The sequence below is a fragment of the Chinchilla lanigera genome, unplaced genomic scaffold, assembly GCF_000276665.1.
Source record: "Chinchilla lanigera isolate Chin_1 unplaced genomic scaffold, ChiLan1.0 scaffold00001, whole genome shotgun sequence".
NCBI classification, from domain to species: Eukaryota; Metazoa; Chordata; class Mammalia; order Rodentia; family Chinchillidae; genus Chinchilla; species Chinchilla lanigera.
Genome location: NW_004955402.1, coordinates 11,093,788 through 11,113,357, shown reverse-complemented (window position 1 = coordinate 11,113,357; position 19,570 = coordinate 11,093,788). Strand labels below are relative to the sequence as shown.

General features: G+C 37.8%; 1 long non-coding RNA gene across 1 annotated transcript in view; it reads left to right on the top strand.

The window, feature by feature from the left end:
- Positions 1–19,570, top strand: part of LOC102029918 — a 33,378-nt gene that overhangs the window by 6,764 nt on the left and 7,044 nt on the right. The window contains exon 2 of the long non-coding RNA XR_259050.2: positions 9,261–9,328. This is a non-coding gene — a long non-coding RNA (uncharacterized LOC102029918). The remainder of the gene's footprint in view (positions 1–9,260; positions 9,329–19,570) is intronic.

The following is a 19,570-nucleotide window of genomic DNA, read 5'->3' as shown; positions in this document are numbered from 1 at the left end:
GTTATGGTGGGGTGGTGGATAATTCCAGCAAGCCTGAGCTATCAGCTCCACTGAAGTTCAGGCTGATCCTGATTTCTGATTGTGAGTCTGGGACCCTAGTTTTTCCACTCACAAGATTCCAGGTGCTTCTTGCCAGGCTGAACTCCGCTCCCTGACCGTGGGTGCCTGCCATGGCTGCACCATACCCTGACGCCGGTAGGCCTGAGATGGAGCCAACCTGAGACTGCTCTGAGTCTGCTGGGTTCAGCTGGCCCCTTTCCAAAATGTCAACTGGCCAGTTTCCTTTTCCTGGGCATATCAGAACCAGAATCACTCACTAGCCACTGCAGCCTGCAGTGTCCACTGCTCCATTCCATTGGTGTGTTTCTATATGGAGGCCTCTGGAGTCACCTGTGGCTTCCATGCCTCTGTAGGTTCAAGCTGCTCCTCACATACCATGAGCTGGAATTCAGGGAGAAAGTGCTGTTTGCCACCTCCCTCTTCTGCCTTGAGGTCTGTCTCTTCACTCTCCCCGTGGGCTTCAATTTTCACTTCAGATTCTTGCTAGGTCCCAGGGATCCACTTCTCTCCTTCTTCTCTCCCCCACATTGTTTTTTTTAGCATATGGACTCTAAATCTGGAAAAGGTTGATCTGCTGCTGCTCACCACTCCACTACCTAGAAGTTGCTGTTAGTCTTTCTGTGTCTCGCCTACTTAATGTAATGTCCTTCCATTTCATCTGTTTAATTGCAAATGACAAGATTTCATTTTCCTTTATGACTGCATAATATTCCATTGTATACATGCATGTCACATTCTCTTTATATACTCATCTGTTGATGGGTACCTAGGTTGATTCTATCTTAATTTGATGGGTCCAGATGGATTCTGTATATACTGTGAGTTTGTGTTGCAACCAATAAACAAGGGACCCAGGAGCCAGCATTTTCTGAGCAAGCAGAAAAAGAAATTCTCCTTCTGCACAGGGAATGAGAATTTACAATGTAGTTAAATTACAGTGACCATGACCTTCTTAAATGCTCATATAAATAGCTATAGAAACTTCTCAGCATCAGAAACTGCTTAAACCTTGCAGTTCAACACTTTTAGCAAAAAAGTGTAGGGACACTCAAGGCTCATGATGGACTGCCTCTCCCAGTAATGATGAGATAGCTGTATGGAAGGCACTTTCAGATTGTGCCCATATAAAGTTGACTTGAGTCCTCAAATACTTGGTCTGTATAGCAACAGTTGGGCCCAAACAAATAGTTCAGGGCCCACACACAAGTGAGACTTGAGGTGTGCATGTGAAGTTTGTGACACAGGTCTATAGACATATAAGGCCATGTGTTTCTTATTATTGTTGTGTTTATTATAACTCTTCCAGAATTGTTTCTGCCTTCTTTTCTACATAGTAGGACCCCAAATGCTTTGAGGCAAGGGCCCTGAATTCCAGTTGGCTATTCACTGGGTAGTCCTGCTTGCCTTATTGTTATTCTTTCCTAAATGGAATACCATCTATTTAATAATAAAGAGAAGCAGAACTTAAAATCAAATAAATTCTGATTTTTACTGGAGGGAAAGCTGAATATGAAAAATAGCATCAGTTAACTATCATATAGTTGCATATTAGTGGATATGAAGTAGGTATGTCAAAAATGCCATTGTTTGCATATAGTTTCAAAATAACTCAAAGTACCCTCTATGGAACACTTATTAGTAGAATGAGGGCCAATAAATATTATTTCCAAGTTTGACATTCTGAGCACCCAAGGCCAAACACCTAAACTGTAGCACTGTAGTTCTTCATCTAGTAAGGTAGGTCTTTACAGGGTTGGTTGGTCCAGTGAATATGTGAGGGAGATGAGAAGTGCATTGTCAGTGCTACTTATTTACTAGGCAAGTTTCTCTCCATCAAATAACTCACAATTGTTCTTGGTGCCTAAATGGTCAACATTTGTGCTTTGGCCTTTTAAATAATACCTTATTAAAATATGAACATCTCTAAAATGAAAATAGGTGAAGCTTTTTGTAGCCAATCAACCTCTTCCTGAAGAAAATATCTTCAGGGTTATGCTCTGGTGGAAGAAAAGAAAATCAGTGGCAATAGAGGAAAATAGATCAGTGCAGTTTTTGGAATGGAAATGTTTTCAACTCTGTTGGAAAAATTCCAATGCATTTTCTTATATCATATGATAAGAATATACTTAATTTTTTTTAAGAACCACCAAATTATCTTCTAAAGTATCTGAATAATTTTTCATTCCCACTAGCAGTGAGTGAGAGTTGATTTTGCCCCACATCCTCACCAGCATTTGGTGATGTCAGTGTACTGGATCCTGACTGTTCCAATGGATTTGTAGTGGTACTGTTATTTTAATTTTAATTACCTTAAGGATTATAATGTAGAACATCTTTTCATGTTTATTTGCAATCTGTATATTTTCCTCAGTGAGATGTTAGGTTAGATCTTTGGCCCACTTATTAGTTGAGTTTTTTGTGTTTTTGTTGAGATTTGAAATTTCTTTATACATTTTGGATAACAATCCTGTTCATTCCTTGTTGTTTGCAATTTTCTCCTCAGTCTGTGGCTTGCTTGTTCATTTTCTTGACTGTGTCTTTTGCAGAGCAGAATTTTTTCATTTTGATGAAGGCCAGCTTGTCAATTGTTTATGTCATTGATTATGCTTTTGGTGTCACATCTAAAAAGCCATTGCCAAAACTAAGATCATCTAAATGTTATCTTCCAGGAGTTTTGTAGTTTTTGAATTTTGTATTTAGGGCTGTGATCCATTTTTAGTTACTTTTTGTGAAGAGTATAATGTCTGTGTCAAGATTTATGTTTTTATTTTTGGTGTTGGAGATCAAACCCAGGGCCTCACGCTTGCTAAGCAAGTGCTCTACCACTGTGCTAAATCCTCAGCCCCAACGTTTATTTAATCACCTTTATGTGTATCTGTCTAATTGTTGCAGAATCATTTGTGGAAAACAAAGACTATATTTGATCCATTATATTGCTTTTCCTTCTTTGTCAAAGATCACTTGATTTTTGTGGGACTATTTCTGGACTTTGTAGTCCATTACATTTATCTATCTGTCCTTTCATTAGTATCATACACAGTCACTGTCTTAATTACAATGGTTTCAGTCCTCCAAATTTTTCTTCTTCTATATTGTCTTTTGTTGTTCTATATATACTTTAAAATTAGTTTGTTGCTGGGGATATAGCTCAGCAGCACTGGGCCTGCCTGGCAGGCACAAGGTCCTGAGCTCAATTCCTCGTTCAAAAAAAAAAAAAAAGTAAAATTAGTTTGTTGACATTCATAAAATAACTTCCTGGAAAAACTGACATTTGATAATATTGAGTCCTCTATCCATGAACATGGAACATCTCTCTATTTAGTTCTTTGAGTCTTTCAGTGGAGTTTTATAGCTTTCTCTCCTGTAGGTCTTGTACATGTTTTGTTAGATTTATAATTGAGAATTTTAATTTTGAGACTGCTAATATAAACTGTATTGTGTTTTTAGTCGAAAAATTTAAAATGTCCATTGCTGATAGGCTCTTTTCTTACAAATTTTGATTTTTATTAGTATGTTTACAGTACACAATGATTATATTCATCATGGGGAGTTGGTACATGGGCATAACATACCTTCTTTGCATTAACTTTGTATTCTACAATCTTTCTGTAATTGCTTATAGTTCCAGGAATATTTTTGGCAGTAGTAAAGAGTTTCATTTTTTCCCTCCCAATATATATACATTTTTTCTTTTACTCATCTCATTGCATTAGCTAGAACTTCACGTACAATGTTGAAACCAGTTGTAAGGGAAGAAATCCCGCTTTGTTCTTCATCTTAATGGAAAAGATGAGTTTATTACTGTTAAATATGATATTAGCTATAGTCTTCTCTGTAGAGATTTGTTATCAAGTTGAAGAAGTTTCCCTCTCTTCTAGGTTAGTGAGAGTTATTGTCATAAATGGGTGTTGCATTTTGCCAAAACCTTTTTCCATATCTTTTCATATAATCATATGATTTTTCTCCTTTAGTTTATTGCTGTGATGGATGACATTAACTTATTTTCAAATGTTAAACCAACCTTGCCTACCTGGGGTGAATACCACTTGTTTGTGCTGTATAATGCTTTTTTTGTACGATGCTTTTTATACATTATATTTGTTAATATTTTGTTCAGAATTTTTATATCTCTTCATAAGATTGGTCTGTGGCTTTGTTCTTTGTCTTGTTTTCATATTCAGATAACATTGGCCTCATAGAATGAGTTAGGATATTCCTTTTGCTTCTGTTTTCTGGAAGAAATTATAGTGAATTGACATAATATCTTCCTTAAGTGTTTGGTAGAATTCACCAGTGAACCCATATGGGCCTTACCTTATGCTTTCTGTTTAGAAGGTTACTTATTGGTGATTTAACTTCTTTAAGAGATAGGGGCCTATTATATGATATATTTCTTCATATGAGTCTTAGCACATTGTGTTTTGCAAACAATTGATCCATTTTATTTAAGCTTTCAAATTTGTGGGCATAGAGTTATACATAGCATTCTTTTATTTATTTTTTTGTAGTGCTGGGGACTGTACCTAGGTCCTCATGCATACTAGGTAAGCACCCTACCACTGAGCTACACACCCAACCCTATTGTTCTTTAAACTCCATGGAACCTGTTGTGATGTCCTCATTTATTTTTCATATTAATAATTAATTAATAATTTCCTTTCTTTTTTCTTAGTTACTTTGGATAAAGTTTCTCAAATAACTGCTTTTTGGTTTTGTTGATTTTTCTTTATTGTTTCACTATTTCAATTTAATTGATATCTGATCTACTTTCTGTTATTTCTTTTCTTCTGCTTATTTTGGATTTAATTTGCTCTTCTGCTTCCAGTTTCCTGAGTTGGAAGCTTAGGTGACTGATCTTAGATTTTTCTTCTTTTCTAATATATGCATTGAATGCTCTACATTTCACTGCTCGCATTAATAACGTGTTACAGTGCTGTGGTGCTCTTTCTTAGCTTACCTTGTCCATCTGTTCTTGCATGCTGTCTACTTTATCCATTAGCACACTTTTCATCTTCATCAGAATTCTTTTAAATTCCTGGTCTGGTAACTCCAACCTCTCTGCCGTTAAGTCTGGTTTTGGTGCTTGCTCTGTCTCTTCAGAGCTATTTTTTTCCTTTATAGTAGTTCTTGTAAATTTTTCTTATTTGCCAGATGTGATGTATTAGATAACAGAAACATCTGTGGATAGGTATTTAGTAATGTGGCTGTAAGATCCGGGGAGAGGGGAAGAGCTCTACAGTGCTATGAAACTTCAGGTTTTAGGGGGCCTGTACCTATGGGCTGTGAACTCTGTTTCTCAGCCCACCTCTCCTCCCCTGCAGGGTGAGGATAAAGTGATGGATAAAATGAACTGGAGCTGGGATTCCCCTTCTTATAGATGGAAAGCAAGAGAGGGCTGGAGTTGGATGTTTCCCTTCCCCCAGGTCAGTTAGGCTTTGATAAAACCCAGCCATTTCAGTTCTAGTTAAATATCTTCTCTTGAGGGCAGATCCTCTATTAAGAACAGAGTGCTCTGGAGTATTAAAAAATGTTTCATTTTTCTCTCTCCCTGCTGAAAGCATGGGAGAATTTTCCTCCAATAGACACTGTGAGAATCTGGTTGAACTCCCGAGGTAAAATTCACACAAGTGTGTGAGTCCTGATGGCTGAGTCTCCCTGGAGTTCTTAATCTCTTGGACTTGTCTGCACGGAGGCTCCAGCAATTCATTAGCTGTGGTTCAGGTTTCCCCACCTTGGCACTGCTTCTTGTGGCTTGTGCTGGCGGCTTTCTCATCTGCCTGCCAGTCTCTCTAGTCTTGGAAGTAGTGGTTTGCCCCATGACCTCACTTTTCTGATAAGTCTAAAGAAAGCTGTTGATTTTTCAGTTTGTTTATTTTTTTACTTGTTAGGAAAAAATTACAACTTTCAGCTTTTTTGCAGGACTGAAAATTGGAAATCCCCTAATAATTTATTTTTAAAATTTATAGCCTTGGATTTCATCATAATCTAAATAGTCATAGTTTCTTCTGACCTTTAAGGAAGTTAGTTTTGGAATAATCTGCAAGCTCATATTATATAAATACATGCAGAATATTTGAGTGTCTTCGAATTTTCACTCATCTTTTCATATTGTTAGTCATACCATGCTGAGTTTTCCCAATGCAGTATCTTTTGGATTGATTCTTTTTGCCTGCTTTAAACAGACTGTAGTCTACGAGTATTGCTATATACTAATAGTTCTTCCTGCTTTTAGTCTCCTCATTCCTAACATATTGCAAACACATTAAGCTTAAAGCTACATTTTCATCATATAACTTTCTGCAATTGCTTTCTATGTTTCCCTTTGTATTATAGAAGATGGTCAAAATTTCTGCAACCAGTATTCCAGGTACTCTATGTCTGGCCCTGTGACCTTTAACACGCTGTAACCTCTAAATTCAACCCCACTGTGGACCCCACCCAGTAAAGCTGACTGCAGGCTACATTTTTGCTCTGCCACCTAGATCTCTGTTGGGTTGGCCAGTAGGGGTGCTAGAGAGACACTGGTACTGTGGAGGTGGAGAAGGAACTTGCTGCTGTCTCCTTTGCTTCCTGTTTGCTGTTCCTGTGAGTGTAGCTCCAGACTCTTTGTTATTGTTGTTTGCTTGTCTTTTCATGGTGACATCCTTAGTTCCTTCCCACGGTAGTAACTGAATCCAGTTTGCCATTGTCTTCAGACTTGCAGAACCAATCTCATTGAATTCTCTCAGAGACTCCAGCTTCAGCCCCTCTTGTGAGGTTTGGCATCCAAGCACAGGAATATCTTGCTTTAAGCTATTACATCTCAATAGTTCCTGTTCCATTGGTCTTCCAATCCTATGGGTGAGAAATGTTTCCTGCAGTGCCATGATATCTTGGCATTCTCTTTTTTACCCTTTCACATACTAAATAACTTTATACTTATTTAATACTTCTCTATACGAATTCTCTGTGTTGAAATAATTAGTGAGGTTTCTGACTCTTTATTAGGCCCTTACTGATACAGGCACTGTGTTAGTTACTTTTCTCATTGCTGAAACAAAATATCCAACACCCAAAAGTTAAGGGAGGAAAGGTTTATTTAGCTCACATTTTGTAGCGGTTTTAGTCCATAGTTGGATGACTCTAAAGCACAGTGGCATGGCAGGGGAGCATCACAGAGGAGAAACAGTTCATGGCAGGCAGAAGACAACAAAAGTGAGCAGGAAAGCAACAAATGACAATAGCATTTTCCTACCCCTTTTATATTCTATCTGGACTACCTAGCTTAGGGTAGGTGCCAAACCAATCAGTGGACTAATTTAGTAATCACATACTCTTAATTCAAGCATCCTTAACCTTAACATTGCATGAATCAACCCCATGTCACACACTCTGACCCAGTCACCTCTAAAAAGCCCTACCTATGACCGTGTGAGGCTTTGGGAAGGCATCCATACACAATCCATAACAGGCACTAAACTATGGTTACAGCTATTTAAATTCTATTTTCCGTTGTAATCAGGGTTATAAGGGAAAAGATTTAATACAGGACACAAAATTTATAGGATTATTTCATAATATTCGCCCAAAGAGTCAAATGCAGAAGAGTACGGGAGACCTGTCCACAAACTAGAGACCCAAAGAATGCCACTCAGGGCCTGAATCCCTAGGCAACGTTCTGCATGAATTCAGCTGAAGCACTAGAGCCGATGGCAATGTCCTCCACAAGTCCAGCTGGAGGTCTAGAGCCTATGGCAATGTCTCATTCATTGGGAAGGCCCAAAGGTCAGTGGTGGAAGCTAGAAAGTCTGCACTAGCAGGATGACGGATCTGTGTCAGCAGGCTGAGGGATCTGCACTCGAGCCAGAAAGCAATGCTCAAGGTAAGGACCAGAGCTCCCCCAGAGAGAACTACAGCCATCCTCAGTGACACCAAGGACCCACGTTGCTCCAATGATGAGAGCATCTGACTTCATATCAGTAAAACCAGCACAACAAGCTTCTCCAGGAGAATCAACAGTGCACCATCTTCCCCTCCAGTTCTCTTTTTATATTGTTGGCAGCAATCCCCAGGTGGGCCTTCCACACCACCACCATGCTGACTCAGTTCAGCTGGTTGTTACAAGCTGACCAGTAGTTAATACACCACATTCCCAAAGCAGACCCTACGTTTTGATGAGAAAAAGACCACTAATTGAATTTTTCCCTTTCCCAACTTTGAAAGCTTGTTTGTAGCACACTCTACCTATAAAAGCTATCTAACTTCCACCATTCCAAATCTTGTCTTCCATAGCCCAAGTGAAGCCCATCCCTAGTCTTCTAAAGTGATCTCTTACTTCAGTCCACAGTTCTCTCTCCCTGGCTTAGACATCTCATCTGACACTTAGTCCCATACTGATAGCCTCCCCTGTGCCCATCTGACCATTATCCTACAAATATGCTGCATTCCACAGGTTTGTTTGTAAGTCAGTTTGTTAAGAACCTTATGTATTTTCCTGTAGGAATAATGTTATACATGGTGGTCAAGGCAATGCTGAAATGTCACAGTGATTTTTATTCTAGTTCATGTGAGTCTGTTTAACTCATAGCAGAACATCATTGTAAAGATTCAGGACTGGAACCTAAGAGAAATGTGTACTAATGTGTTTTGAAAAGTTTGATGCAAAGCACTATACTAATAAGGGGTTCTGCCCATGAGAATAGGGCACCTTTGGTTCTAGTGAAGATTCAGCAGCAGTAACTCCTACTGATTTGCTTTAGAAAGAGCGAGTTGAAAGCCCTGGTGGCAGGGAGGTTGGGATGCTTATTTGTTTGAATGTTGGAGTTTTTAGGTCAGGGCCAGAAACACCTACAGGTTGGGACCTTTCTATGTGATCCTTCCTTGCCAGCCTTCTGGAAGGACAGCACTGTATCTTGTTTTCAGTTCTTACACTGTGCTGGGCACAATCCGTTAGGCCTAGTTTTCCCAAATATGTCTCCTGAATTTAGGCTATTTCTGAAAAATAGGATCCATTACCCAGGTAAGAATATTCTACCTACTGAAAATGCAGCTAAACTTCTTTTTAAACATGCAGCATCATTAATATTAGGGTTTAAATTTATAATTAAAAAAACTCAAAAACTTCCCCAAGGCAAAGAGGGGGAAAGGGGATTGGAGTTGCCCTCAACCAGAACATCCTTCTGAGAATCTGAAACACATTGGTCAATTTTATCATATAACAGGTGCATGATAGCCATGGGATCCACTGATCAACTTGCATTCAAAATCCAGTTACATTATTTTCCATTAGGTAAGTTACTTGAAGGTAATTATTTGAATTTTAGTTTCCTCATTTATAACATGGTGTTAGTGATGTTAAATCATGGAATTTTTTTGAAACATACAAAATATAACATTTAAGGTTCATGCTGGGCATGGTGGTGCACGGCTGTAATTCCAGGGAGGCTAAAGCAGGAGGATTGTTGTGAGTTCAAGACCAGCCTGGGCTACAAATTGAGCTCAAGGCCAGCCTGAACTGCATAGTGAGACCCTGTCTCAAAGAGACAAACAAAACAAAACAAAACAAAAAACATGTTAGGTGCCTGGTGTAGATTCTGGCCTCTAGTAGGTTTTCATGTATGTATGTAATATTAATTCCTTTTCCTTTTCCTCCCCACCGCTCCTCTCTCATCTTCTCTCCTCTCCTCTCCTTTCTTTTCCTTCCTTTTCCTTCCTTTCCCTTTCCTTTCCTTTCCAAAATAAACTTATTTCTGTCTGAGTTCAATAAGACATCCACTAGTAGGGTGAACTGTGAGTCAAGGCCTGAAAACTGCACAAAATCACATAAGGAGGAGGCTTTGAGGATACACATAATGTTTTTGTTGTCTTTTGTTCCTGTCCTCACTTTGTGTGTGTGTTTTCAGAATTCAAGACTTTAATAATAATTTCCAAGGAGGCTACAATTGATGTAAAAAAGAAAGATAAGCTATAATGCTAATTTTACATAGGTATACTAACTATATATTTTAGATAATCTCAAAATAATTCTTATCAAAAGTAATATTTATCAAATAACATGAACACAACAATTCTTGGACAAAAATAAAAATGGTCTTTTGCCTTCCTGCCTTCCTAAGTAGACTGCTCATTTAAATATATGTAACTGAAATTTGTTGTTAAATTTAAAAAATACAAAACAAGCATGCTGTTATAAACCAGTTTTAATCATAATTATAGTGTTTTATCTTTTAGAAGTTATTTATAAGACCACTTTAATATGATCTATATTTATGTATTTATTTTGACCCGTTCCTAGTTTTTCCTAAATTAGACAAGCCCTTAAAACTTCTTTTATTTTAAAATTTAATTAAACTATTTTTAAAAATTCATAAGATGGCATATAGTTATGTGTATAACATGATGTTTGATGTATGTTTACATCGTGGAATGGCTAATTCAAGCTATTTAACATTGTGTTACCTCACATATGAGCTGTGATCAAAACATATAATGAATGTTTAAATTACAAATTTATTGCATTAAAAGATACATTGCCATTAATCCCCCTCTTCACTTTGAACACACATTTGCTATTGTTTTTGCCACTTTCTGAATCAGTTCTAGAAATCCTCTTTTGTGAATGTCTTTATTTGTGCTGTTATGGTTGCCTGGAGGTCCTGAATCAGTTTAAAACATTTGCCTTTCATGGTCATTTTGACTTTAGGGCCAGAAGTTCCACAGTGCCAGATCCAGTGAGTAAGATGGATAAGGATGCACCATAATAAGGATGCTATGAGTCTACTTTTCCATTGGGTGGCACTTGGTAGCAGCATTTACTGTATTTTTTTTATCATACCTTGTAAAGACACTTAGGAAAGAGGACTTACAGAACTGCTTTGGAAGTGGCAATAATGAATGAACATGTGCTTGAAAAGAGAGGGATTAATAGCAATTTGTCTTTTACTGTAATAAAATTTTAAAATTTAAACATTCACCATATATTTTGATCACCTGTTTGTATTTATCATTTTCTTTGCGATAGGAAAACTCAAATCTTCTGTCCTAGAGTATACAATATGTTACTCCTTACTATAGTCTCCTCAATGTACAATAGACTGCTTGACCTTACTCCTTTTGTATAACTAAAATTTTGTATCGTTTGATTAACACTTCTCCATTTCTTCTGCCCCAAACCTTTGGTAACCACTATTTTTATTCTATGCTTCTATAAGTTTGACTTTTGACTTTTTGTATTCTTCATATAGGTGAAATCACGTGGTATTTGTCTTCATGTTCCTGCCTTATTTCACTTAGTATAATGTCCCCCAGGTTCATATATGTGGTAGTAGATGGTAAGATTTCTTTAAAAATTGGGGCTGAATGGTAAATACCATGGACTCTTAACTTATGAACTCAATTTGTTTGCAAGGGATGGTTATAACTCAAGTTGGCTGTAAGTCAAGACTTTTTCCCATAAGAAATAATGGAAATACCCATAATGCGTTCTGAACCTCCCTAAGCACCCCTTAACTAACCTTTTAACAATAAAAGGGGTTGCATAATGTGCATATAATTTACCAGAAACACCAATAATTTTCCTAGTGTATTCACCAAAAAGTTATGAAATGTTTCTAGTTTACTAGAAACAATAATTTCATACTATACTCACCGGCAGGGAGGATGAAATGGAAGGTTGTTATTGTTCGGAAGGAGAGTCCCCTTCCATAAGAACACCAGGAATATGGCTCTGTGGTGTCCTTTCTCTCCTCGGGAGAGTCTGTAGCCCACCAGGACCTGCTTCTGGCTCACTAGGTCTCAGCCTTTTCAGAACTAAACACTGGTCTGAGGTTGTCTGTTTCTGTCTTTTCTTTAACACTGCTCTGTAGTATGACATGACATTGTCATTAAGCAAGTGAAAGCAGCAATTGGCTTTTTTCTGTCTGAGTGGATCTTCTCTACAAATGTTTGCAGCTCTGTGCATTTTTTCAGGATTTCCTTTACTTCAGAAGAACTTTGCTGCATGGATTGGTGATACTCCCCCTCCTCTTCAAAAAGCTCCGCAGCTGCTATTCTCTGTTGCTCAGTCTGAAGTTGCTGAAGTTCCTCTGTAGACAGTTCCTCTGGGTGTTCCTCCACCACTTCCTCAGCATCACCACTGTCTGCCTGCAAACCCATGGACTCTGCTTATAGTGACAATGTCATCAACCATAGGGTCAATTGAAGCCTAAGTCTCCTCTACACAGCCTTAAAAATCTCTCTCCTTTATAATTTTAGACCACACTTTCTTCCAAGCATATCTGTGTCCCTAAAGAGACATTGGTCCAGGATTTCTCAATTAACCTCACACAGGAAGCAATGTTAGAATGTTTCATCCAGAACTCTTTAAGGGTTAAATCTGTATCTGAGATCATCTAAAAGCACTTCAGGAACAATTTCTTGGTGTATAGCTTCTTAAAGTTAGCTATCACCTGCTGGTGCATAGGCTGCAGTAGAGGAGTTGTATTATGTGGGAGGAACTCAAGTTGGAGCCATGGAAATTCTTCAACCAATTCTTCTTCCAAATCTCATGGGTGTGTGGAGCATTGTCCACACAAGGAGAGCCTTGAGTGGCAAACTTTTGTCTGCTAGATATTTCTTAATAGTGGGAGAGAAAGCCTCCCTGATCCAATCAAGAAAAAGTACTCTTGTTACCAAGGCTTTTGCATTAGATCTCCACATGACTCTTAGCCTATTCTTCATGACTTTGTATTTTCTTAACACTCTAGGGGGTCGCAGAGTGATAAACCAAGAGTGGCTTTTTCTTGATGTCACCACGTGCACTGGCACATAGCAATAAAGTTAGCCTATCTTTCATAGGCTTTTGTCCTGGCATTTTCTTCTCTTCCTGGACAATGTATGTTCTCCTGGGCTTTTTCTTCCAGAAAAGGCCAGTTTTATCACAGTTGAAAACTTGATGAGAGTAAAAGCCATTTCTTGTGTCATCATTTAGAAGTGATGTATATAATTTTAAGCAACCCTTTTATCACCACTGTCTGCTTCACCATACCTAGTTATGCTATGAACTCCAGTTTTCTCCTTAAAATTGTAAACCCACCCCTTACTGGCATGAAATGTTTCACCATTATCACTTGTTGATAGATTATCCTTTTTGAGATCTACATTTATAGCCCTGGCTTTTTCAGAAACTCAGGCTATATCCTGTGATCTGCCCTTCATTTATCTACACTAATAACAGCCTTTCTACCTCATTTAACACTGTTGATCATGACTTACTAATTTGAGTAATACCGTTAGCAACATTAGCTTCCTAATACAAATCTTTTCTCTGTAAGATTGTCACAATGGTGGGTTTCAACATGCTGTTTGTATTAGTGAGATCAGTCACATGAATGCCATTCTCATGTTTCTCCACAATTTCCTTCTTTTTGTTGTAATTGCTTTTTTTACCTTCCCTTCCTTCCTTAGGTTCTTTTCTAGTTTTCTGGGACCATTTTGATAGCAGTAATTGTAGTGATTATATAAAGCACTGACTGAAATCACACCCACAAACATGTGATCTGGGCTCAAGCTGATGCTTATGTGTGCTTACACAGGCTTTTCTGGCGTCTATTTACAACCACATAAGTGGCTGCCATTTGGGTTGTAACTCAAAACTTTGGTCGTAAGTTAACCCTAAAATTCTGGTTGTAACCCAAGTTGTTCGGATATGAGACTGGTTGTAACTCAAGGTGTACTATATATCTTTAACTGTATATCTTTAATTTTATTGTCAATAATGCCGCAGTGAATGTGGACATGCAAATGTCTCTTGCATATATTGATTTCCTGTCCTTTGGACATATAACTAAAAGTGGGACTGCTGGTAGTTCAACTTTTAATTTTTTGAGGAACTTCCATAGTGCTTTTCATGTCTATACCAATTTACATTGCCATTAGCATTTTGTAAGGAGTCCCCCTTTTTCCATATCATTCCCAACACCTATTATCTTTCTTATGGCTTTCAATACAACAAAATTGTTTCATTATTAATTTTATTAATTTGTACATTTTAGAGATACATAGTGATCACATTCATTAGTAGAAGTTGTACCTGTACATGATATTCCTTGATTCTTCTTTTGTCAGTGAACTCTCCTCCCTTCAACCCCTCTTTCCCTTTTTATTTACAAAAACTTTGCTTCCATTTTTTTCCTACTTTTTCTTTTCCCTGCCTTCCTTTCTTTCCCCTCTTCTTTATGGCCAAGTAGTACTCCATTGTATAAAATAACTATGTCTTATCCATTTCTCAGTTGATGGGCACTTTGGTTGTTTCCAAGATTTAGCTATTAAAAATTATGCTACTATAAACATGGGCATGCATTTATATCATTCTGGTATAATGTTTTTAATTCTTCTGGGAAGATATCCAGAGGGGAATGGCTGGATCAAATGGGATCTCTAATCCTAGTTTTTTGAGGAATCTCCATACTGATTACCACAATGGTTGTATCAGTCTACTCTCCCACCAGCAGTAGAGAGGTGTTCTTTTTCCCCCACATTCCCACCAGCATTTGATATTGGTTGATTTGTTGATGATAGCCATTCTTTCTGGGGTGAGATGAAATCTTAGCATTGTTTTAATTTGCATCTCTTGAATAACCAGTGATGTTGAAAATTTTTCCATATATTTATTTGCCATTTGTATTTATTCCTCTGAGAAGTGGGTATTCATCTCAGATGCCCATTTTTGGATTGGGTCTTTAAATTTGGAGTGTCTGATTTTTTCAGTTATTTATATGTTCTTGATATTAGTCCTTTGTCTGAGGAACAAATGGCTAAACTTTTTCCCCACTCTGTGGGTTGTCTTTTCACTCTGTTGGTGATTTCTTTTGCTATACAAAAGCTTTTTTTATAGGATAAGATACCACTTGTTGATTCTTTGTAGTATTTTCCATGTCAGTCCAACAAAATTTTAAGTTATATGCATGCTAACTATTAGTGCTAATAAAAATTGACAAAATTTCCAGAATATCTTGAAGAAAGTAAAATAATCAAAATAACTTGAACGACCATTGTTTTCATCTTCCTTCTATTTATTTAAAGGAAGTAATAAACCATTTGAAACCCTATTTCTAGCCCTACTGCTGGTCCATATTTACAGTCCATCATGACTTATTTAAAATAACGAGCAAATGTCTCTTGAAAAATTGACCACCACAAATACAAAACAAATCCTTCACAAACTATCTTGATAAAAGTCTTTATCTCCAGCATTATCCTAAGACTCTAAAAATATTGATAATTATCAAACTATTTATTCTTTAATAACTTAATCCATCCTCCAGAAAAAGATACTGAGGAAAACACTTCTGTAATCATTTACCCATCTCTCCTGTTTTTAAATTACTTCTGTTATTAAGAAAAGTAGCATATATTTTGATTGCAAAAGATTTTTTTTATTTTTCTAAATATCCTTGAACTTATTCAGAGAAATATATAGAAGTGTACAGTTTAGAAAAAAGCTAGTCCCAATTTAACACTGCTTTTTATAATTAAGGCTTATTGTCATACAGCAATTTGTTTTGAATGCATCATTTATAACTTACATTCCCAAAGTATTCTGGATTTTACTTACAAATTTTCTCGTTATCAAAAAATGTCTGTCTTAGTTACTGTTCTTGTTGCTGAGACAAAATACCTAACACCCAAAGTTAAGGAAGGAAAGGTATATTTAGTTCACAGTTTGTAGAGGTTTCAGGCCATAATAGGCTGGCTCCAAGGCAGGGTAGTACACAGCAAAGAAGAACTGTTCATGGTGTGGGCAGGAGGTAGTGAAGCAAGTAAGAGTTCTTAATGGCATCTTACTGCCCCTTTTGTGCTCTATCTAGGCTACTGGGTTGTGTTTTGTATTTTTTTTTGGGTACAGGGAATCGAACTGACGACCTTGCGCTTGCCAGGCAGGCGCTGTGCCGCTGAGCTAAATCCCCAGCCCCTAGGCTACTGGGATTAGGGCAGTGCTAAACCAATCAGTGGGCTGATTTAGTAATCACACACCCTTAATTTCAACATTGCACCATGAATTAATCATGTTGTAGATCCAGTCACCTGTGAAAAAGCCCCACCTATGACCTCATAAGGCTTTTGGGTAACATCTAGACATAACCATAAAATCATCTCTCCAAGAATATTTCTGTTCTTTCCAATCCTCCCCTTCTTCTTCCTCCTCCTCCTCTTTGTTCTTTCACAATACAACAAGAACATCAACAAAACAATGAACAACAACAACAACAGAACACAAAACAAAACAATACCCCTGACACTTTGCTTATGGGAGAGTGTGGCACTCTATGAAAACAACTTCTAATATTTTTCACATTTACATATACACAGGCTCTGCATGGGCTGGCTTGGCTGGGTGTGGAGTACCTAGATATCTACATCTTTTTGATGGATGATGCACTGATAAGAAGCTTGCAAACATTTTCCTAAATGATTGTAGTATTAGTACAATAATTCATTTCTGACCATTTCTTTAGAGTGTGTTCCAAATCAAATTTTTCTGAAATATGAATGAATATCAGTGTAGAACTCCTGAGAAGGGAGAAGCATGATGAAACCTCAAAAGAAATCTTGAAATCAGTGAAGACTTAGTCTTCAGGAGCTAGGATTATTTTGGATTCAACATTCTTACCTAAGTGACATGCCAAAATCTTAATCCTTCTTTCCAGGGAGCAGGGCTGGGAAACCATTCAGTGATACAATAGGCTATGGAGTTGTCTGAATTTTGGGAAATATGTAATATGTTAAAATAGCTAGGACCCTAGGGATGGTGATGCACTGGACCAGCTGTGGACCTAGACTTACTCAAGTCTCCTGACTCTGGAACGTTAAGTTTCTCAATATGAACTATGTGGAAGATGATAATTTTCTGCAAGCTCATTTCCCAAACCTGCTGTGTTTATACATACTATTTGAGACTTCTTATTATTTCATTTGTTTCAAGTGCGTTTATAATTGCTCTTCATAGCATTTTTATAATGACTGCTTTAAAATTCTTACCAGATAATTCCAACATCTGTGACATCTCAGTATTGGCCTGTGTCCATTGTCTTTTCTCATTCAAGTTGAGATTTTCCTTGCTCTTGGCATGATGAGTGATTTTCATTTGCATACTAGACATTTTGGGCATTATTATGTTATGGGATTCTGGATCTTATTTAAATCTTCTGTTTTAGCACACCTCTAATTCCAGACTTAGCAAGGGAAGGGGGCTCTACCTTATTACGGTCAAGTGGAGGTAAAGCTCCAGTTCCCACTTAGCTTCCTTCTAAATTGGGGGATTGCTTTGTTGCTTCTAAGGGACTGAGGATTAGACTCCCCACTAGAACTTTGCTGACACCAGCTTGGTTGGCAAGGAGAGAGGCACCGTGTTACTAACATTAAAGAAGAGAAGGAGCTCACTGCTTTTATGGGGTGGTGAAAGTCCAGGCTTCTCACTCAGTCTTCTCTGATTCCATCCTACCAGGCAGAGGTAGGGTGCCTGGACCATTGTGGGAATAGTATACGGCCATAATATAACCGGTTCTCATCTTTTCCCTTTAGGAAATTTTTTATACAAAAGTAGAGAGAAACATATAATAAACTCCTTATACTTATTATTCAACTTCAACAATTACATTTTGCCAAATGAGTTTCATCTGTCTCTTCCGGACTTTGTTTTTCCTGCTCAAATACTTTATAGAAAACTCTAGATATTATTTAGTAGTACATGCTTCATGTGGAATTTTTAAACTGTACCATCTCAAATCCATTACTATTTTTAGAAACATCAGTAATCATTCCTTACTACTATCTCATACCAATCAGCATTCAATAATGTTCATGATTCTGTCCATGAAAAGCTTTTTTTCTCCAGTTGGTTTTTAAAATTATAGTTCTGTTTGAAAGATAACCTAACAAATATGCCCCTCTTGGTATTTGTGCCCATTTTTCTCTCTCCCTTATGATCAAATTCCATAAAGAAGATATCTAAAATCATTGTCTAATTCCCTCACCTTTCATTTTCTTTTAATCCACTTTGATTGGGATTTTATTCCCAGAAGTCCACTGGAACTACTCAGTATCACCTATGGCCTCTTTTTTCAAGTCCGATGGTATCTTTAATATTTATTCAACTTAGCAGTTGAGAAAGCTGATGATTTTCCTCCTTCTGTAACACTTTCCTCACTTGGTTTCTGGAACATGATGTTCATCTTCTTTTCCTATTTCACTTGCTACTCCTTCCCTTTTGGATTTCTAATTTTTAGACTACTCTAGGAAATACTTGGTCTTCTCTTTGGTACATGCATGTCTTGCTTGGGTGATATACAGAATTGTATGTTCAGTTCAACATTTTCCCTACTCATGACACATTTGTTTCCTCGATGGACCTCAAATATGTCAACCATACTCCTATTTCCTGACCACACACGACTGTTCCTTCTGGCTTGGACATTCCTTTCCCTACATCACCTGGTTGACTCCTTCTCATTGGAGTTTCCACTCGTGTCTCCTTCTCACAGCGGTCCTCTCTGAAACCTTCCTTTACAATGCCAACCTTTACTCACTGCTCTCCTTCCTTCTACTATGATTGCTTTTTTAAATAACCCATATCACTGTAGGAAATTTATTGATTAGTTTACTTCTTTATAGCCTATCATATTTTTTGGTAGAGTGTAAGAACCCCGAGGCATCCATTTATGTATCTTGAGCTAAATAATCTTGTTGAATAAATAGATTATTAATCCAGGAGCAGAACCATTTTGCTTTATAGGTGCAGAGGAATTGTTTGTTAAGTTGGTGGAGAGCTAGAGGAATTGTTTGTTAAGTTGGTGGCAGAACTGGGACTTCACTGCTGTCCTCTAGAGCTCAGTCCAGGTCATATTTTACTACACAACACGGTTACAAGCCCCCCCAATTCTATTAAACGTATTCTATGCCCATTTTAAGCGCAGAGCTTGTTGTGCTTTCTTTTCCCCTCATCTTTCACAATAATTCAAGCTGCCTGGCACTTTCCAGGATTTCCCAAAGGAGGAGCAGAACACCTCTGCTGCTTTCTCCTTTGAAATGGAGACTTTGCAACGTCAGCTGCTGTGCCATTGTTGGACAACAATATGTGTCTCAGAGGCTGGGAAAAGTTCCCACACTCAAAGCTTACCAGACGCCTGGCTGGTGAGCCCTGGTCTCCCCATTACTCTGAGTTCCTTGTTTCTTTTTCCTCTTTCTTTGTTATGTCATCTATTCATGACTGGGGCAAGATGCCATGCTATTCTTTCTCAACTCTGGATCAGTCTGTTATTAGCTATTCTCCTTGGGTGCCCTATTCATGAAAACCCAACCACCCCCAATTGCAGTAGGTAAACTACGTGGAAAAGTTCAAGGCACGTTTTTCCTGCTTAGTTTGTGTATTTCCTGTGATTCAGCAATCTTTAGAAGGAGCTCTTCATCATATTAACCATCATGGCCTGTGTCTGGGGGTCTAAGGAGGTTAAGTCTGGCCCGAATTTTGTGGATGTTCTCCAGGAATGCTAAAGCT